The sequence below is a fragment of the Argentina anserina genome, chromosome 6, assembly GCF_933775445.1.
Source record: "Argentina anserina chromosome 6, drPotAnse1.1, whole genome shotgun sequence".
Lineage (NCBI taxonomy): Eukaryota > Viridiplantae > Streptophyta > Magnoliopsida > Rosales > Rosaceae > Argentina > Argentina anserina.
The window spans coordinates 4,279,868-4,293,877 of NC_065877.1; positions in this window are offsets into that span (position 1 = coordinate 4,279,868).

The window sequence follows — 14,010 nt, forward strand, 5'->3', positions numbered from 1 at the left end:
CTCCTGTTTGACTCGGCCATGCATCCTTCATCAAATCATTAATTTGTCTAATATGAATATTAATTAACTAGACGTATGCAATTTTCGGAAATTGGTATGGAATAGTGATTATGTAGCTTTTTCTTGAAAAACAAAATGGTGTGGATGGCTACCCGTAAGAGTTGAGTAATGAATACTGAACGAGATTTAACCATGTTAAATTGCCATTGAGTTCGTGAGAGTAAGTCGTGTGTGTTCGTTCCTACCTTCATTGTTTAATCAATATAAAATGCGTCGTTCTTTCATATTAGGAACCTTCATTCAATATTATGCAATAGGAATAATATATATCACTATTGTTATATAAAAGTCCTTTTTATTGTATAGTTTGAACGAAAGTTTGTGAAAATACTTGCAAAGATGGGGCGGACGATGTAAAGATTCCCTTAATTATAGAGGGGTCATACCTAAATTGCTCGGTCCCTGAGTAACTCACTCCACCACACCATTTAGATAACAAACAAAATCACTAAACCAAAACGTAGAATCGAGTTGTTAATTTCAGCAAAGTACCATCGCTCTTTCTCCCCCAAAAAATAATGTAGTAGCTAAGCAGGAGAAGCAGAACAGTAATGAACAAAAAGGAGAGCACGTTCTACTACCCAAAAGAAGCCCGAGAAGCTGACTTGTATGAAAAAAGTTTACACTACTGGTTTAATCAAATAGTTGATCAATCAAACATTTATATTAATGCATGGTTTGGTATTTGCATATGCATGTTAAAACTTGTTCGTCTTTTTAGGCCGTCGACGTTCTTTGTCCCTTTCTTTCGTAATTTCTGATTTGAATCCAGAATTGTTTCAGAGCTACACTGACAAAGCTATACAAACTTCAACACGTGAAAGAGAGACGCATCATTCATCACTTAACCTCACATTCCCAGATCGAAGCAGAGCCAATAAGTTATACCTAGCCTCTCTCTCTCTCTCTCTCTCTCTCTCTCTCTCGACCACAGTAGTCCTTTTCAGATTCCTGAATTCCCCACCCTCGGATCCGTATCGTCATTATCGATCATCAGCTTTTCTCTTTTTCCTTTCTCTCTGGTTCTTTCTACAGCTCCATGTCTCATTATAAGTTTCCGTTCTTGTTCGTTTTCTTGCGTTAAAAGTATTGGTGGACTGTTCTTGCCTCTTGGATAATACTTCTGAAGAGGGCCCTCCCTGCAACTCTGAAACTGAGGACCCTATCCCTCTTGTGTGAATACTCCAGTACTGTGACTATGGTCCATGCCCTTTGTAAATTAACCAAGTCAGTGAAAACTATGGGTTTGTCTACTGTACGCTGTTGTATGATATACAGAAGCTACAATACCAGTGCTGCATACTGTTTACATATGTATTTTTACCTTAAATTGTTTAAGTAAAAATACAACATTAAAAATTTTAGACGGAATATAGTGGGTACGTTTTTTTATTTAACAAACAAATATATAAATTCATCATCTACTCGAAGTTAAACAATTCAATTTTTTATCATTATTGCAAACTTAATAGCTTCTAGACTTTAACTTTTAGCTTTTGCAAAAATTTCTTTGAAATAACTCAAGAAAAAAAATATTGGGATAATATCTATAGAGTCCAACGTAGAATTTAGGAGACCAGAGAAAATATCATAGTCATCGAAGAAGTTTTCGAGGAAGATCAGAACCCCCTAAACATGTTGTGCATCGGTTAGATCCGTCCTACATGGTATCATATCTTACTTTGCTCAAGAGCAGATAGGCGAAAAGGCTTATGCCACAAAATTGGCTTCTATTAACTAATAAGAGAGAATCTAAACTTAAAAACTATCGATCCTTTTGTATTTTAAAAGATTCTAATAAGTGGCAAAAGTGCTTTCATTCAAGGCATATTCAAGAAGACCAATACTCGATAGAGTACAAGTGTAGAGTACTAAATACACTCTACGATGAAGTTTCTAATCTTTATTGAGAAATAGGAGTCGAGGAACTTGACCCATCACGGCCAAGTTTGGTGGAATTCCTAAATCATCTGTCCATGAACAAGGCTGCAAAAAAACTACTTGAACAAGTTGAGAGATTTTATCTCCATGTCAACCAACTTGAAGAAATAAATTCAAGAATTTGAAGGCTTGAAATAAAACTTGATTATCTTAAAGAAAAACAATATATGCTAGATATTGAAAAAAAAAGTTAGTCCAAACAAAAACCATTGCAAACAACATTCAAGGGCAAGCGTTTGAACTAAGAATGACTCAAGAAACCCTGAAAGAGCATCTAGAAGCTCTAATTGTTAGGATGTGATGAGAATTTGATTAGGAAAGTAAATCCTAGTTGTACTTGGTTACTCTTCCTAATTGGACATGGTTTATGTCAAAGTTTATTCCTTGTAGGAATAGGTTCTTTTCTAGTAATGAAAAAGTGTTGGTTTTCCTATGACCAATTGGATTGTAATTGGTGTGCCTATATATAGGAGACATAGGTAGTTAACCAAGGTGTGGATGTCATGACTTAGTTCGTGGATGTGGTTATCAGGGCATGACCATCACGGTAAGGTGGATGCAGTCATCGATAAGGGAGTGTATATCTCTTGTGTAAGGGAGCAGAGATGTCAAGAGTGAGGATAGCTCTTGAATGAGGGTGTGTTCTTAGGAAATTCTATGTGTATGGTTGTACATAAGTTTTGGGTTTTGGGTTATGGGATTTAGCTCAAATGTAGCTTGTACTATTATATTTCTCATAGTGAAGAATATGATGTCTCTCGGAGGATGTAGGCATAGGTTTATGCCGAACCTCGTTAATCTCGGTGTTCTCTTGTTGTTTGTCTTATAGTTTGTTTACTTTTCTATCGATATACTCTGTGAACCATGTTGGGAGGGATCATAATTCCCTAACACTAATCATCTGAATATGATGAACCAAAAGGTTGGGATAAAGGTCAAGGAAAAAGATAAAGAAGCCAAAAGCTTATATATCCCTATATCAGAGACTCTTGCTGAAAATTTAAAAGTCATAATTCACCAGCAAAATTATAATATTGTTTATTTTCAAGAGATATGTATGGAACTTTTGAAGAACATTAATTCAAAGAGTTAAACCTTAAACTCTCACGTCTACAAAAAAGTGTAAAAAAATGAAAGTTGCAGCTGGAACAAAAAAAATCGATGAGGAACAACTAGCTAAAATGTAGCTAGTAAGATAATCATACCATATTTTCCAAGAGAAAAAAGTAAGGTTAAGTTTAGTGAACCTAAACCTTTTACATGGAAATTCTCTAATTCCATTGAAAAAATGAACATAGAGATGTTGAGCAGGGTATTCAGCAAAAGGAGCACAATGCTTATAGAACTCATCAATACTCAAGAATTTGAGTATAATGAGATATAATCAAATGTATGAGAGGCATTAGTTCCAAAATTCAGACCCAACAAGATCTATAAAAGAGGTTATTTTCTTTTAGATTCTTACAGGTTCAAGATTTTTGAACTTACTGTTCTGGAAATAGGTGAAGAAACAAATATCAGGCTAATAACTAAGAATGAAGTAGGTGAAGCAGTTCGAAATGCCTATTCATACATGCACATTAGAGTAGTACATGTATGAATAGAACTCCTAGCCAGAGATGGGATAAACTGCTCTGTCATATTGTCCTGCAAGATGATAGGATAACAGACTTCAAGAAAAGCATGTTAGGAACGGTAGAGATGCAGCACACTGTCTCAGGTTGAGAATCAAGACCAATGGAATTTCTATGAAAAGATGAATGATGGAGCTTGCCATAGATTACCGAATCTATTATAAACTCATGAGCTCGAATTTAGCTCCAAATTCCAAGTTTCTTAACAATCCTAGAATCACTACATCCATCCTCACTAATCCAAAAAATCATACAGAGCATAAGCATGTTACAAAATAGAATGAAGTGACATTTCCAAGAGAATGAAATTTGAAACCTCCAGTCAAGCAGGTTGAGAATAATAATGCTTCAATCTATGAAGACATGAGAGGAAAGATAAGCCTACAATTCCATAGACATTCATTTTCCAGTTATGAAGAAGGAAATACTTCGGGAACTAAGTCATCTACATTCGTTGAAGAATCATTTAAGGAAGAAGATACAAAGAGGCCTATGAAGATGCTCAAGTCTGAGGAACTCAAGAGTCTATATGCACAAGCGGAGACTTGTGGGTCAGTGGAAGAATTATAAGAAATCATACAAAAGATTTCTCAGGTTAAGATAGGAAGGAAGATTCTTCTATATCAAGAGGCCAAGCCAGAGTCTGGTGAACCCTCTGAGATGAGTAAAGAAAATCCTCCTCAAGGAAGTACAGTAGTTCAGAATATCACGAACTATCCTACTGAGATCATCAAAGAAAATAGAATGAAGCTTCCCAAAGGATTAGCTCATACAAGAAAATCTGGAGAAATGAGTTCTCAAAAGTTCATTCCTACTGAACCCAAATGGGGATAGTCAGTATCTGAAAGAGGAGTATATCTAGACATGCATCAAGTTGGTGATAAAAGAAAGGTCATAGATAATTGGGCAGCTAGATTGAGGCTAACCCAAACCCTAGTATTATCAAAATACGAATACCACGAATCTCACACTTATTACGAGTCGACTCTGACTGAAATAGTCCAAAAGTGGTATCAATCCTTCATAATGAGCGCTCAATGGCCTGATTGGGCATTTAAATTGGCTCAAACCAACAATCCACTAGACTTTGTGTGTTCTATTTATGCACAATTCTACATAGATGTTACAGGTTATAGCGAGCAATCAAAGGAGAGTGCCAAGGCAAATATTCAAAAGCCCAGCATCTGCAACATGAGGTATTTTGAAGAATACACCAATGAATTCAAGAATTAATACTGCACTATTGGAGACTTAGACAATGAAGATCTTGTGAGAACCTACTACTAGAAACTACTAGAATCATGGAATGATGCAGTAGCGCAATCTCTAGAAGAAAATCCCTTACCATTCTTTATGGTAAGAGGGATTGCAGAAAGAGTCAGGGATCTCCTGATAAAGCAATGTGTAGAGACCAAAAAATCCAAAACTACGAAGAAACAACTCAGATGAGTTGAAGACATGTGTCCCCAGATATCAGAGACTCCAATGTAGTCGGGATGTCACACAGAATGAAAATACAAAAATTGGTTCTCTAGCAACAAAGCAAAAAAGAATTTCTCTTAAAAAATGAATAAATTCCGGAAAAATTTCAAGAAACAGCCTCAAGGTGAAAAAGAAAAATCTATTCCTCAGAAAAGATTTTTCAAGAAAAAGAAAACCAATTTTTCGAGTTCTTCTAGATAAGTGAAAAAAATGCAGATGTTGGTTGTGCAAAGCGGAAGGGCATTATGCGAATGAATGTCTAAAAATGACAAAAGATCGTCAAAAGCCCTAATTGAAGAGTATGAAGAAGCAATAGAGTATGCAAATTTAAAAGGGGTTGAAGTCGCATATTCTGATGAAGAGAATAATGCAATTTATTCTCTTGAGTACTCATCAGAAGATAAACTAGAGAGTACCTCTTCAGAAAGTTCACAAGAAGAAAACAACGAAGTAGGACATCGTCCTATATTTGTGTTACAACTTCTTAATTGGAAAACAATGATACTTATATATTATCAGTAGTTTTCCATCCAAATCCACTAAAATTCACCTGTGATTTCTATCAATGTGCAGAAAATAGTTAATTCCAATGTATTGTAAAGATATAGGAGAAACTTATCATTAAGAATGTTTTATAGCAAAATTAAGGCGTAGAGTAGGAGAAAAATATGTTCATATTCATGTTAAAGAGTTCCATGATTCAATGGAACAAGAAGAGGAGTTGAAAAAAGTCAAGTTTGAATAAGACTTTAAAAAATGAAGTTGGTGACTCCATTAAGTCAGAAAAAATTAACATAGTATGTTAATACTACTATCGAAGGTACAACAGATCTAGTCAAGAATCAAATCATTGAAAGAATCAGTCCTTTTATGGAGTTGCAGGTTGCTCAAATAAAAGAAGAACAAATCAAGCAAGTTCAGACTAGCAGATTCATCAACTACATTACCATAGGATTGAACTTTCCCAAATACGAGAAATACCACTTGCATGCATTCATCGACAATGGCTTAGGGTAAACTCTTGCAAAAAGATATGTCATCCCCGATGAATATTGGGAAAAGACTCTGAGATCAGTCACTGGAGTTGCTATGAGAGAACATGAGATAATCATGAACATTATGGCTCGCAATGTTAATATTTCCCTAGGCGGAGTAAACTTTACATTCAAGGTCATTTGACATTGCGAAAGTCAAGCATCTGATGTATTGATAGGAAACAATTTCCTTCTCCAACAAACTGTGATTCAAAATCCACAAATGATTGGATTTGAGAAGAACCATAAGTTCTTCTGGGAATCTCTCCTTACAGAAGCAGTAAGTGTCATTGGAAAATGATTTATAGATCAATATCAAAGATCGTTAGCAATCAGTTATGATTACAAGCCAATTTTGGAGCCCGTTTTGCTGTTAAAAGACCATTTGAAAGATCACAGTGAGATAGTGCGAGACATAGAATCAGAAAACTCTGTCAAGGGAAGAATATGACTTTCCTGAAAATAAATCTGATTCAGATTCATTAGATCAAGAAAGCTCAGATGGAGAAGATGAAAATATCATAGAGCATTACCTGGAGATATACGCTAACAAATTTTAGGAGAAAAAAGTGCCAACCATTGCAGAAATTGAGAGTTTATTAAAACCGGTAATTAGTGAATATCCTCAACTATATTAGGAAAAAGATCTGGTATATTGTCAGCTCAAAATGCATGATGCTAATGTCATCTACCATGTTAAGGTCATCCCTCATTATAGAGAAGAGGACATGAAAGAAATGGAAAGTCAAATTCAAAAACTACTTGAGAAATAGTTAATCAGACCTTCAAATAATTCGCATCATGCTCCAACTTTCCAAAAAAAAAAAAATCATGCAGAACAAGTAAGAAAAAAGGCCACGATGGTAATTGACTACATGGACGTCAACAAAAAAAAACCGTTAAAGACGGTTAGTAGATAGTTCAAGTGAGAATCCTAATAAATCGACTCAAACTAAGATCTTTTCCAAGTTCAACAATAAATCGGGATTTTGGCAAATAAAAATGCACCCAAATTTCATAGCCTTAACGGCTTTTGGAACACCATGAGGACATTACGAATGACTAGTTATGTCATTTGGTCTCAAGCATACTCTCTCTATTTTCCAAAGGAAAATGGACAACATTTTTAAGTCATTCAGATTCTTGCATAGTTTATATAGATGACATCTTAGTTTTCTCAAGAACTATGAATGAACATCTGAACCATCTACAGTGGGTTTGCAAGCTTATTGTCCAGAAATGAATCATTTTGGGACAAAAAGATAATACATCTTGTCAAAGGGCAAATTGATTTCTTGGGCATTCATTGTTAAAGATGGAGAGATTCATCTCCAAGAACACATTCTCAAGAAGATCAGCCAATTTCCAGATTAAATCTCTGATGCAAATATTTTTAGGTGTTGTCAATTTTGCTAGGGACTTCATTCCCCAAGTTAGTAGCTCACTGCTTTGCTCTCACTAAAAACTAGTTCCTAGAAGAAATGGCGTTTCACGAAAGATGACAATAATACTGTAAAAAAGATCAATGAGCTAACCAGGAGTCTACCCCCTTTATAGCTACCAGAAGAGGGAGACCTAATCATCATGCATACATATGCAAATGGTTATTACTGGACATGAGTAGTTCTGACAATAACCCCAGATACAAATTGAGAAAATATTTGTAAATTCCTATCAAGAGAGTTTAACACGGTAGAGTTAAACTATTCCACTGTGGATAAAAAGGTGCTAGCTCTAATCAAAAGCATCGAGCGCGCCGAGGCATTTTTGGGAAAAAAATTTGTAGTTAGAACTGACAACAAGAGAGTTAAAAAATTTAAAAACTACAAATTGACTAATGCAGCAGATAGAGGAAGAGTACTGAGATGACAAATGTTTTTATCCCAATATAAATATGATGTCAAAATTGGAGATGGTCAAATAGTCTCATCCACTTTAGCAATAGTTTCTGGCCCATATTATGTAAGATATCTTGTTGATGTTTAGACAGAACATCCGTAGAAGTAGAAATTATGGCTCATAGAAAAATGGATTTGTGCATAATCTTTGGACTAAGTCTAATGAAGACTTGGAGGGTTTTCCAGAAATTATAATCCAGGCAGTTAAGAACATTTGACCAGATGGACATTTCTTAAGATTGAAATTTATTTCCATTTCTCCATAATTGGAAATGGGAAATGGTAGACGGATACAAAAATTATATCTCTCCATATCACTATGTGAGGATAATTCAAGGTCCAATCAAGAGTTCAAGAAATTTAGGGAAAAATGGTGATCCCAGTAACAACATCCCGTGGATGAAAACCAAGTCTATTATGTGCATCAAAAATATAGTTCGAAGAGATTATGTGTAGCCTTTTGGCTAGCAGGGAAAAAGTCAATCACAAGTTATAATCATCCTCCACCGGATGCATGTGATTTCTTTTCTGATATCATGAGAAATGAAATTGATGGAACTTCAAAAACTACCGCATGGCTAAAGAGCGTAGATAATGGTCAACATACTAGTTCCTATGAAATTAAAGTTAAATTTATAATAGAGAAATAATAAGTTTTTACTATCTAAATTTCACATTTTTATTACTATTCACTATTATTGTGCATGTTTACTGTTCATAATCATTGTTCATGTTACATGACATACTGCCATGTAAAGCAGAATTTTCCGAAAACTATAATATGTACTCCGTAAAAACAAAAATGTACCCTCTACGGCTCTAGTATTATATTGTAATATTGTATTAAACTATTAATATCAAAAGTTTACCCGTACTAACTTCAGAATTTACACCCACAGTGAAAGCATGTGTAAATATAGAGTTAAATGCCGTCGGAGATTTCAGATGGGAACTGGGAATAGATATAGGCGGGCTATTCTGACATGTATATATGTTGATGACTATTGGTCTTATTTGGCCATGCATCTTTAAACAATTAAATTACAATTACAATATACAGGTGTATAGTATGTGTGAAAGTCCCAGAATGTGTAAGGTGCAGCCTACAGAAGATGGATATGCTGAGTTGCTGATCGACCTCATAAAACTGGCAACTATTTTTTCCTTTCAAGATTTGAAGTCGTCTTGCATTCTACACCATCAATTGAAAGGAAATTCCAAAGCATTACGCTAGGCAAGAATAAGTTGTTCATACAGCAATCATGGCCAGCCCTGGGGGAGGCTAGCAGTGCGGCTAGGGTCCAATTTTTTTTCTCTTATGTTTGCTTACCTCTGTGAATTAATTTGCATCTCATATTCTTTTTCTTCGGCCTTCATAATTTCATTGTTTCCAAGAAAACCTCATTTTTTTCATATTTCTATCATCTTCTTATTTTTTAAATTTTTAATTTTTTCTCTTCATTATGAAGAAAACAAATTGCATGAATCAATGAGTTCGGCTGCCGATTGATGTTCTTCTAAACCAAAATTTATTTCTCTGCTACCTCTACAAATGGATAGACTTAATGGTGATCATTCACAATTGATAATCTGAATTCGACAGCTTCGGTGTTCATAGCTCCAAATAATCTCATATTCTTCTTTTTTATTTTGCCAATATTTTTTGTATAAGGGCACAATTTATTTTTTCACACGAGGCCTCGAATCCCTCAAAGCCAGCCCTGACAACAATCAACAAGAATTAAAATCACTTACAATGAAACAACATACAGCAACACCTAACGATCTACATGATCTATCTAATAGCCTAATACAACAACCAAAAGGCAATAGCACTATTAACTCTTGTTGTACTCAGGAAACTCATTAAGAGGTTCGTTGTTGTGTTTAAACTAAGGACTAAAATATCCATAATTTCCTCGATATTTCTGCGAAATTTTATATTTTTCGGCATATGGATATATCTGTTACATACTAAGCATTTTTCGATTGAAATTTTCGAAATTTCTCGATATCTTCATAATATCGCCACGTGTCAAGCCAACTTCAAATAAAATAAAAACTTACTGGTTAGGAGAATCAAACCTCTTATCCATCTTTTTGCAAGCACAAAGTTATAGTCTACTCTACTATACCAACTTATTTATATATATAACTCTTTTTATTATATATTGCATTTCATGTCTCAACATTTACTTAAAATTGAAATAAAACCGAACTCGTTGTTGAGGGGAATCGAACCCCTTTGGTCTAGGAGCGCAATGATAGACCTTACCCTTATGGGGGAAATTCAACATGGTTTATCCACCATATTTATTCTCTAATGAGATGCAATCAAATGAAAACATATGGGCACAATCTGATGCACAATCTTCACAAAGCTATGGTTATGGTCAAAGTGGAGAAATGTGTAGACACATGAAATTTAATGAAGTAAATCATCTTCATTAAATGATTAAATTGAGCAAGAACCTGATAAAATTGCACACGTGACCCAAAAGTCAACAAAGTTAGTGCGGATCCGAATGAAACTCGTGTCAGCACATAAATGGATGATCGTAATCGAAGTTACATGATTCCGACTTAAATCGGAAATTGAATGTCATTGACGATTCATAATGGTAAGCAGACGTTTGATTAAATTAATAATTTTTTTAACGGTTGTAATTAAATCAATTATTTTATGTTTAATTTAGTTATGAGAATAACTAATTTTAAATTAATCAGAAAATACATATTAATTTAATTATATAATTAAAGAAATTTATTATTTTAGTGTCATTCAAATTTTCTATAAAATAAAAATCTTGACCCTATACATACCCCTTCCAACACGAAGAGAATGCGACTTGAGAAGAAGAGAGAAAATCACTTGAGCAAGATCACTCTCGAGAAATCCCGAAGTCTCTCAAGTCCATGAAGAACCGTCAAGCTACCAAATCGCTCGTTCTTCATCAAGTCCAAATTCGAACTCAAGTCCACGAAGAATCATCAAGCTACAAAATCGCTTGTTCTTCATCAAGTCCAAATCTGAACTCAAGGCCACGAAGAATCATCAAGCTACCAAATCGCTCGTTCTTCATCAAGTCCAAATCTGAACTCAAGGCCACGAAGAATCATCAAGCTACCAAATCGCTCGTTCTTCATCAAGTCCAAATCTGAACTCAAGGCCACGAAGAATCATCAAGCTACCAAATCGCTCGTTCTTCATCAAGTCCAAATCCGAACTCAAGTCCACGAAGAATCATCAAGCTACCAAATCGCTCGTTCTTCATCAAATCCAAATCCAAACTCAAATCCTCAAGATCAAGTGCACGTCACCCTTGAGCCAAGTTACATACGGAGATAGAATCATAGGAGTTCACAAACATTGTAACCTCGCGCTTGATTATCAAAAAATTACATTTTATTTGTACACGTGTCTGCACTCTTATTTGTTTTCAGATTCTCGTTCTACAAAATGTTTGATCCAAACGGAAACTACTAGTACCACAACGCACAGTTAATCACTCACGACTCTTATGGTTGACATATAAGTCGGTATATGCAAAATTAAAAAGGGGATATATCATTTAATGACTATTCTTCACAATATATTCAGGATTTTACTCAAAGACATGATGAAAATAGTGAAAATTTTGTACCACATAGATCTTTTATGTGGTTCTAAATCACTCATGTAATTTCATGTTTAATGTATTATATGTAAATAAGGCGTAATGAGCTAGCCTCTCTTTAGGTAAATATATATATTAAATATATTTTTAATAATGTTTGACGATTATTTCACCTCAAATTACTATAATTCACTATTAACTTAATAGTTATATAATAATTTTTTATGACATATAGTAGATAATTGATCAAATAAACATTTCACAAAATTTAATTCAAAATTTACATGTTTTTATATAAATTTCCATCAATTTGCTTAATTATTTTTTTAAATCGAAATTTTCAATTTTTGGATCTTGATATTCCATTCTCGTCGATATTTTATTCCTTGGTTTAAACTGCTTTCGCTAATCTTCTTGGATTGATGGTTACTGATCCATGATGTTTGGCCTTCAACCTTCATGCACATCAGCGACTCCAAATGATCTCAAGAGTACTTTGAGTCTTTGATACGCGAATTGTGATGCATATTACATTATTAAATTACTTTGTAAGTAAACTGTTCCAAATTAACATAGATCTTGATTTTTATACATGGAGATGTCAAAATATAAGATTATAGAGGGATGATCCAAAGCGGACGTCCGCAACCAAGAAAAAGAGCTTCAAGGTCGATGTCGATGCTGATGTCGTTAATGGTCTTGCTGGTGCTGCACTAGACCTCCATTACTTTGAGTCTTCCCAATTGTACGATCCATCTAGCCCATATTGGCCTTCACCTTGATGATGATGACGTCTGAAATGTTTAAGGTCTATGAGGATAGAATCGAAGCTGCCATATAGGCACCGACTTGAAGCCCTTTGAGGTGGCATCCGAACTTTTTCTTGGTTGCCGACGTCCACTATGGATCGTCCCTATAAGAATATATATATATATATATATATATATATATATATATATATATATATTAAATTTCGGTCGAATTATCATCACACGATTTCAAAATCGCTAGTCAAATCCATTAGACACGTTATTCTTCTTATGTGCATGATACCAATGCAGTTAAAATTATTAGTAGCTAGTTTGTTACATCCAGAATTCCAGATTGATTAACTCGAAAAACTAGGTTTCTTAATTATACTATAAATGCATATGTATTGTATATTGAATTTGCACGATTGGATTGAACCGATCCAAAAATATCATATCAAACGATCGAGGTGGATCAGCTGAACCCGATACGTACAAGTTATCTTGATAGTATAGGTAGTATAAAATGACATGCATATGAAGCCTACGTATACGTGAACATGCAACGCGTCAACAACCAACCTAGCTAGCTCGTAGTATTTAATTACCGTCTACATCTGGTTTAGCTGCAGTTCGTTTGAGTTCGATCAATCAACTTCCTATATTACAATATCACATATTATTCAAATTTATACACTTGTTATAATTCAGTGAACCGTAGTGTTTGTTGGGAACATATATGTATTGTGGATCATGGGCAGCTCATGTTGTCATGTTAAAGCAACTAAGATGAACTGCAGGTGCAAGATCACATGGATTGATCGATATATATCAATATATGTATATATGGATAATCGAACAATGCACATTAGGTTAAAAAATATTGATGCAGAAACGATAACCTGTATTTGATAGGAAAAAGACGCACAATGCTGTACCAAACATTCGATCTTCAACAACACAACAAGGGCAACCCTTTAAAATCAAACGTAAAACTTAGGATGTTGCTAGAAGCATTAGGCCAAAAAACTGGCTGCTGTAGTAGTCGTAGTTCGACGTTTTAGCATTACTATTATTGTTTTTGGTCTAAAAAAGCAATGAGCAGGCAATCATACGCGTATATATGCCATTGCCATCGTCCTTCCAAAACGTCCAATCCAATCGAGTCCTTCCCCGGCAACATGCCTCCTCTTTTCCAAGAAAATGATCGATCGATCGAGTACAATACCCTCGCCACCCCTCTTCCAGCTTTTGGATATGAGTTTAGTCAGATATTCTGGATTTGAATCGATGATGATCCATGCATGCAAATTATTGTGAAATCAGTATTCCATTGAAAAAGAGAGAGTAAGATATAGAGATGGAGATGGGACGCCGGAAAATTACATTAAGTGATTCCACAACAATATCTCATGCCAGGAGATTCTATCTGTCCACCCTTCGTACGTACATAACACTGTTAGCAGTCTTGTTTCTTTCTCCATTTTCTTCTCCACTTTTGTCTCTGTCTTTTTATTTTCTTTCTTCCTCGGGTTAGGAAGCAACAATTGGAATTGACACGTGTATTGACACATTGATCATATAGCTAGCTAGGT